The sequence below is a fragment of the Lactuca sativa genome, chromosome 6, assembly GCF_002870075.4.
Source record: "Lactuca sativa cultivar Salinas chromosome 6, Lsat_Salinas_v11, whole genome shotgun sequence".
NCBI classification, from domain to species: Eukaryota; Viridiplantae; Streptophyta; class Magnoliopsida; order Asterales; family Asteraceae; genus Lactuca; species Lactuca sativa.
The window spans coordinates 195,001,850-195,010,233 of record NC_056628.2 but is presented as its reverse complement, the minus strand read 5'-3'; positions in this window follow the sequence as shown (position 1 = coordinate 195,010,233).

Here is an 8,384-nt window from a genome sequence, read left to right as displayed (position 1 = left end):
TAGATTTGTAACACATCCGGAAATGGAAGGCAGAAGAAGGTCGGTCAGGAGGGGCTTTGGGGAAGAAGCCCAAGGGATCAGATGCGGGTCCGAAAGGACAATAGGGACGGGGACGCTGCAGGAAATGCGGCAAGACGCACGAGGGGGCGTGCAGGTTGGGATCATCAGGCTGCTACAAGTGCGGCAAGTCTGGGCACTTTAGCAGGGATTGCACTGCTCCGGCAGCAGTTATTCAGACGTCTGAGTTGCTGTGTTTCCACTGCAACCAGAGGGGCCACAAGAAGGCCAATTGCCCCCAGTTGATAGTTTCAGCGCCGTTGAAGGCGCCAACTCCAGCGACCTTGCGGATCACGGATGGCCGGCAGGGCAAGGCAGAGGCTCCAGTGGTGAGGAGCTGAGCGTTTCAGCTGACTACCGAGGAGGCACGCGCTGCACCCGATGTGGTGACGGGTATGATTCTTTCCCTCTCTTTTATTTTTATAATGTTATGATATTGATATGTGCTCCGTATGTATATGTATGCACTAGGATCGTTCCATGTGAACGACATCCCAGTTCAGGTGTTGTTCGACTCGGGTGCGTCCCGATCATTTGTTTCCCTTGCGCTTAGCAAGAAGTTTCAGGAGTCTTCGGGCGAGTTAGATTGCCCTTTAGAGGTAGAGATTGCTGATGATCGATCAGTGCGGGCATCGATGGTATTTCGAGATTACGTACTGCGTTTGTTTGAGGAGCGTTACTTGGTAGACTTGGTTCCCATTCCGATGCGTGGGAACAAGGTGATTATAGGCATGGATTGGATGAGCCCTAATGGGGCAGTGATAGATTGCGCACAACAGCTAGTGCGAGTCAGGACCCCAGGTGGGGGGAGTTAGTGATTCATGGCGAGAGGCCACATGGCGGACCCACTGTATGTTCAGCAGCGAGGGCTAGGCGCTATCTTCAGCAGGGATACACAGGATATGTCGCGTATGTGATGGATACCCGGGAAGCGCGTAAGACGACAGTGAGCGAGGTTCCGGTGGTTCGAGATTTTGCAGATGTTTTCCCGGAGGAGCTTCCTGGGATACCTCCGGAGCGACAGGTGGAGTTCAGGATTGACCTCGTTCCTGGTGCGGCTCCGATAGCCAAGGCACCGTATCGGTTGGCTCCTCCCGAGATGCAGGAGTTGTCTACGCAGCTGCAGGAGCTGCTAGACAAGGGATTTATTCGTCCAAGTAGTTCACCCTGGGGAGCCCCGATCCTGTTTGTGAAGAAGAAGGATGGGTCGCACCGGATGTGCATAGACTATCGGGAGCTGAATAAGGTAATGGTGAAGAACCGTTACCCACTCCCGAGGATTGATGATCTCTTTGACCAGCTTCAGGGAGCGTCTTGGTTTTCCAAGATCGATTTGCGTTCGGGATACCATCAGATGAGGGTCAGGGAGGAGGATGCGCAGAAGACCGCGTTTCGGATGCGCTATGGCCACTATGAGTTCGTGGTGATGCCGTTTGGGCTCACCAGTGCTCCTGCCGCGTTCATGGACCTCATGAACCGTGTATGCAGACCGATGTTGGATCGATCTGTGATAGTCTTTATCGATGACATCTTGATTTATTCCAAGACCCAGGAGGAGCATGAGGAGCATCTGAGAGAGGTGTTGGAGACCCTAAGGAGGGAGAGCTTGTATGCCAAGTTCTCCAAGTGTGAGTTTTGGTTGCGCGAGGTGCAATTTCTCGGACACCTCGTCAACCAAAACGGGATTCTGGTCGATCCGGCCAAGGTCGAGGCTGTGATGAGATGGGAGGTTCCGAAGTCTCCATCTGAGATTTGGAGTTTCCTGGGATTAGCAGGCTACTATCGGAGGTTTATTCAGGATTTCTCCAAGATAGTTGTACCCTTGACGCGGCTGACGAAGAAAGTCGTGGTCTTTCGGTGGGGACCCGAGCAGCAGGCTGCATTTGAGACACTGAGACAGAGATTGTGCGAGGCGCCGATCTTAGCCCTGCCAGAGGGCGTAGAGGATTTTGTGGTTTATTGTGACGCGTCCATTTCAAGGTTGGGCGCGGTATTGATGCAGAGGGGGCATGTCATTGCCTACGCCTCAAGGCAGCTCAAGCCTCACGAGGCGAACTACCCGACGCATGATTTGGAGTTGGGGGCGGTGGTTTTTGCCCTCATGATTTGGCGACATTACCTCTACGGGGTTCGATGTACCATCTACACGGACCACAAGAGTTTGAGGTATCTCATGGATCAGCCGAATCTGAACATGAGGCAGCGTCGGTAGTTGGACGTGGTGAAGGATTACGATTGTGAGATCCTCTACCACCCGGGGAAGGCCAATGTGGTGGCCGACGCGCTTAGCCGCAAGGCGGCGCCGATCAGGGACGTATGCATGAGGATGACCGTGGTAACTCCCCTGTTGGAATGAATTCGGGAGGTTCAACAGGAGGCTATCAAGGAGGAGCATCGGAAGAGCGAGCGTGTGGTGGGTCAGGTTTCCTCCTTTGATTATGATAGCCGAGGACTATTGACACTACACCGTAGGGTGTGGGTGCCGTATCACGGAGGCGTGCGCCAGATTTTGATGGAGGAGGCGCACAAGTCCCGATTCTCTATTCATCCCGGGGCGACGAAGATGTATAGGGATCTTCGTCTAGACTATTGGTGGCCCTGCATGAAGCGGGATGTGGCATGGTACGTTGAGCGGTGCTTGACCTGCAAGAAGGTCAAGGCCGAACATCAGAGACCGCATGGCAAGATGCAGCCGTTGGACATCCCGTTGTGGAAATGGGAAGATATCACGATGGATTTTATCACGAAGCTTCCCAGGACCGCGCGTGGAGTGGATTCGATTTGGGTCATCGTGGATCGATTGACCAAGAGTGCTCACTTTATCCCGATTCAGGAGAGCATATCAGCCGAGAAATTGGCCGACATCTATATCAGGGAGATCATGGCGCGGCACGGGGTGCCAGTGTCGATTATCTCGGACAGGGATGTGCGTTTTACTTCCAGGTTTTGGAAGAGATTCCATGACGAGTTGGGCACTCGTTTGCATTTTAGCACCGCTTTTCACCCGCAGACGGATGGTCAGAGCGAGCGGACCATCCAGACTTTGGAGGATATGTTGCGGGCATGCGTGTTGGATTTCGGTGGTAGCTGGGATACCTACCTTCCCTTGGCCGAGTTTTCATACAACAACAACTACCACGCGAGTATTGACCGTCCCCCATTTGAGATGTTGTACGGTCGGAGGTGCAGGACCCTGATATGCTGGGGTGAGGTAGGCCAGAGAGTCATGGGGAGCACCAAAGTGGTGCTCAAGACGACCGAGAGGATCCAGCAGATTCGGAGCAGGCTTCAGACTGCTCAGAGTCGGCAGAAAAGTTATGCCGACAAGCGTCGATCCGACTTGGAATTCCAAGTCAGGGATATGGTTCTCCTGAAGGTGTCCCCTTGGAAGGGCGTCATTCGATTCAGGAAGCGAGACAAGTTAGGCCCGAGATTCATCGGACCGTTCCGAGTTGTGGCCCGGGTGGGCAATGTGGCGTATAGACTGGATCTGCCAGTCGAGCTCAACCAGATCCACAGCACTTTCCATGTTTCCCAGCTGCGGAAGTGCCTAGTGGACGATTCAGCAGTAGTGCCTTTAGAGGATATTCAAGTTGATGACAGCCTAAACTACATTGAGCGCCCAGTCGCAATCCTCGACAGGAAGTCGAAGGATTTGAGGAACAAGAGGGTGGAGCTAGTGAAGGTGTAATGGCAGCACCGCAAGGGTTTAGAATGGACTTGGGAGCTGGTGGATGAGATGATGGAGCATTATCCCGAGCTGTTTCAGGATCGAACAGCAGACTTCGAGGACGAAGTCTAAAATAAGTGGGGGAGATTTGTAACACGAGGGGTTTAAGCATCGAAGGCTCAACCCTTCGTACTTGTACGTGGAATTAACTGTGTAACGTAGTCCCGAAACCCCAAACCCTCGTATGGGGCGTTCTGGTGTGGATTGGAAGCGAGCAGGGGATCTGCTCGAGAAACTCGGTGAGTTGCTCGAGGAACTCGGCGAGTTGGGACTCGAGTCGGCCCCATAGTCCCGGGTAGCGAGTCAAGGGTGACTCAGTGAGTGGGGAGAGGGACCTGGTGAGTAGGACCGGATCAGTGAGGGATGGACTCGGCGAGTTGCTCGCGGACTCGGCGAGTCCAGTCAACTGGAAGTTGACTTTGACCTGGACTTGACTTGGTAAGGGGTAAAAAGGGTCATTTTACCCTAAGAACATCTAGCGGAGTTTGACTAATCGTTTTGTGGGAATTATAGCCGGGGAACGTCCGGAGCAGCAACATCAGCAGTAGGCAGTCAATTCCCACACAGACCAGCAGCCTTTTGGAGGTGAGTTACCTTCCAGTAGCGGTGGGTTTACGGCCACAATGTCGGCCCACCAATAGGAGTTGTATGTAGATGATTGTCTTTGTAATATTCATCAAGGGATTACTACTACCTGTGTTGTGTTTATGTGCTAGTATGATATGATGCTATGTGCTAGTGACAGTAGGGGGAGATAGTCCCCGAGATATCCGGTCGGTAGGGCCGAAAGGGTAGTCATACCCAGCCATGTTAGATAGATGCTGATATTGGGATACATGCTATGTAGTAGTAGTAGAAGGGAGAAATAGTTCCCCAGTATCCGGTCGAGAGGACCGAAGGGGAGGCCAGCACCCAGATATGCTAGGCAGTATCTGGTCGAGAGGACCGAAGGGGAGGCCAGCACCCAGATATGCTAGGCAATATCCAGTCGAGAGGGCCGAAGGGGTAGGTCGGGCACCCAGATATGCCTGACAATATGTGTATGTTATGAGATTATATGGTATGTGGTACAGTGGGGGAACTCACTAAGCTTCGTGCTTACGGTTTTCAGTTTTGGTTTCAGGTACATCCTCATCTAAGGGAAAGGAGCCGGCGCGGTAGCAGCATGTCACACACACACTCTCTTATTTCCGCAGTTACGAGTTTATTCTGGGATTGATACTCTGATATTTGATTGATCAAATGTTGTGGTTTTCAATTTGGTTTTCGATGTGAAATGGTTTAATCAAACAATGTTTTAACTATTAATGCTTTCATGTAATGTTTTATAACGAAATTTTTGGACGTGAAAATTGGGTCGTTACAACTGGTGTGGCGGTTAAGGTGCAGAACCGCACCCTAACCTCTTCTCCAATGAATTACATCCCGACAAACATGGGACCAATCAGAGAGTTCTATTTGCCCATTAGACGATAGCCATGATCTTCATAATAATTAAAAGATCTCTCTCTAGACAATGAGGGAATGAGGCAAAAAGACGTGATGGATGATCCTCCAATATGGGTCCGCCACATCGCACCTCACGAGGGAATGTTCAACAGAATTAGTTGAGGGGCATGCCTCTCAAACAGGTATAAATGGATCCTTCTTCCTCACGAAAAAGGGGACGAAACTCTTTTTCCAGTGATTTACTATTATCTCTCTCAGACCTTATACTAACTTGATCATCGGAGCTTCGTCCCGGGAATTCCTCCCGGACGTTGACTAACGATCATCTTTCTCTTTTGCACTGTGATATTAGGAGAAGATACCTGCATGGATCTCATCTACAGTCCCAACTCGAACCTCTCTAATATATCACCAATTTCGAGCTATGAAATTCCTAGATCTTTTGAGATTCATTGAATCTTATCAATAACATGTTTAATCTAAGATTATGCTCTTCTATTTGTGACTGGGATGTCGAAGATCACAAACAAGATGTGACTAACCATACGAATATGCTTGACACTCTCGATGTCATTTATCATCTCCAGTTACTGTGTCGGTTAACTACACACACTCCATTAACAATGATAATTTTTGAGATGCCAATTATTACTCTTTTTAGTCACTATTAGTGTGCCGGTTAACCGCACACACTCCACTAACTACATATAAAGCATACTATGCAATTTTATGGATTAACATACTTTTCACATTTTTCCTAAAGTAACTAAGAGTGGATTTTAAAAAAAATGGTTTAGTTACTTTATATCATTATACTTATTAATGAGATTATGTCTTATCAAATCCGTTCGGCTAACGACCCTCCACCATACAAGAGAGCGGTGGGTAAAAGTGGATACCCAATGACGGTCATTTTATAGGCCACTATCTTAAACTCACTTTATAGTATGACTTCGTGAATGAGGCGTACTAGTGATTTGACTGACTTGTCTTATACATATAATATATTAATTTTTTAATTATATATAGTATAAGGTGTATTTTAAAACTTTTCTAAAATACTAGGTTTAAATTTAATTTTTTTGAAATTAGTAAAAATTAATCTAATTTAAAAATAAACCAATTTTGATTTAATCTTTATCTTTTAATTAAACAATTAATTTAATTAATTAAATCTCTATAGATTAAATAACTATTTACAATTAATCAAATTAATAAAATAATTTAAATTTAATCCTGATCCTAAGCCTCCTAATTTTTGAAAATAGACTAGGGTTTATCAGGTTTTAATTGTTCATATTTTAAGGATTTTAAAATAACAAATAAGGAAACAAGTAAACCTTAAAAAGGCTGCTCAATTTTCGAAAATGAGAAAAGGAGGCTAGGGTTTCTAAAACCCTTGGAAAAATCGAAAATATAAGGGTGGAGGCTAGGGCTTCAAGAACCCTAGGGATTTTCAAAAATTGTATCCTTAGGGTTTATATTCTATAAACCCTAATTTTGATATATTCAACTGTGTGCACGAGTGTAACATTCACAAAATTCTTGAAAAATTTAAACTTTTAAAATAAACCTCAAACCATCATTGTTTAGAAATTGTTTTCAAAATAAGTTTCACATAAGAGAAATCCCAAAATCGTAAAACAAAATATGAGGAGGTGCACGATCACGCCTCCGCCTTCCTGCGATCCTCTGAAGTACTTGAAACATAATCCAAAAACTGTAAGCCCAAAGTTTAGTAAGTTTCCCCAAAATACTGATACATAACAAATAACATAAATATAATAGCAGTGTAACATACTGGATTACCCCTGAGCCCACAACATAAGTCTGGCTTGCCCTTGGCGCACAAATTATGTCTGGCTTGCTCCCTGGTCTGATCAATCCTTGGACTGAAAATCGCTAAGCCCTCAGTACGAGTCTGGCATGCCCTTCCTGACCATCAACTCGTATCTAGAATGCTCATGAGTCCTCAGTATGAGCCTGGCATGCCCTCCCTGGCCCTCAGCTCAGATCTGGCATACTCCAGGGTTTTTTGGCTACATCACAAAGTAGTACGACCTCAACCCAACCTACACAATATGTCGACATATAACAGTTAATATCATATACAGATAAACAGACAGTATCACAGGTAGTTCTACTGATCTTCCAAGCTAACATATCAAGACTAGAATCCATATCTATACCATACTCAGCATATCGACAATGCTAGGTTATAAAACAAATGGGTCAGCTTTGGTGCCTTCGACCCGAAAGTACAGTGAGGAAAACCCACCTCACAAGTAACTGAACTAATAAGATTTAACTCCGACTCTCAACTCCTGACTCAAATCCTACAACCATCATGACCGACCCATCAGAATCTCAAAATACCCAAAATGCCCTCAAAAGTCCAATTTGGTCAACCATGGTCTAAGTCAAAGTCAACGGTCAAGGTCAGCAGTTCATGTTGACCCAACTCGTCGAGTGCATCTCTTGGACTCGTCGAGTTCTACATAACTCATAAAGTCGGGGAAAACCCTAGCCAATTCGTCAGTTTTCCCCAACTTAACACATACAGATGATTCTTCAACTCCAAAGACTCTAAGGCTCAGATCTAGCTCTAAATGTCTCTAATAGGATAAAGTTTCCAACTTTATCGTTTGGGACTACTCCAAATAAGGCTTGGAAACTCAAAGGCTTAACCATTAAGCACAAAATCCTTGAGATCCAGAACCCAACTTTTCCAGAAGAGGTTCTAGCCTAAAAAACGTCCCAAAGCTGGGTGATTCATAGACATGCATGTCCAATGCATGTCTTGAACCAAAAATGCATCAAAAAAGGGAAATATGACCTAAAATCCATGTGTGGCATCAAAGCTTGACCAAAGACCAGATCTAACCCACTCGAAGGTCATCTTGACCTCGAGATTCATAAAGTTGCAAACTTTATGAACTCCATCCGTTGCTACATCCAAGAATAAGGAGAAAAAGTGACAAAACTCAAGATATAACTTCATAGATTGATAAAAATTGGATTTTGAATACTTGCAATGGTCCAAAAGAGTGCCAAACTGAAGATGCGGGTTTAGCTTGCTAGATCCTTGCCTCTTTCTCTCAAACTTCTCCTTTTTGTGCTCCAAAATGACACACTAACTGACAATATG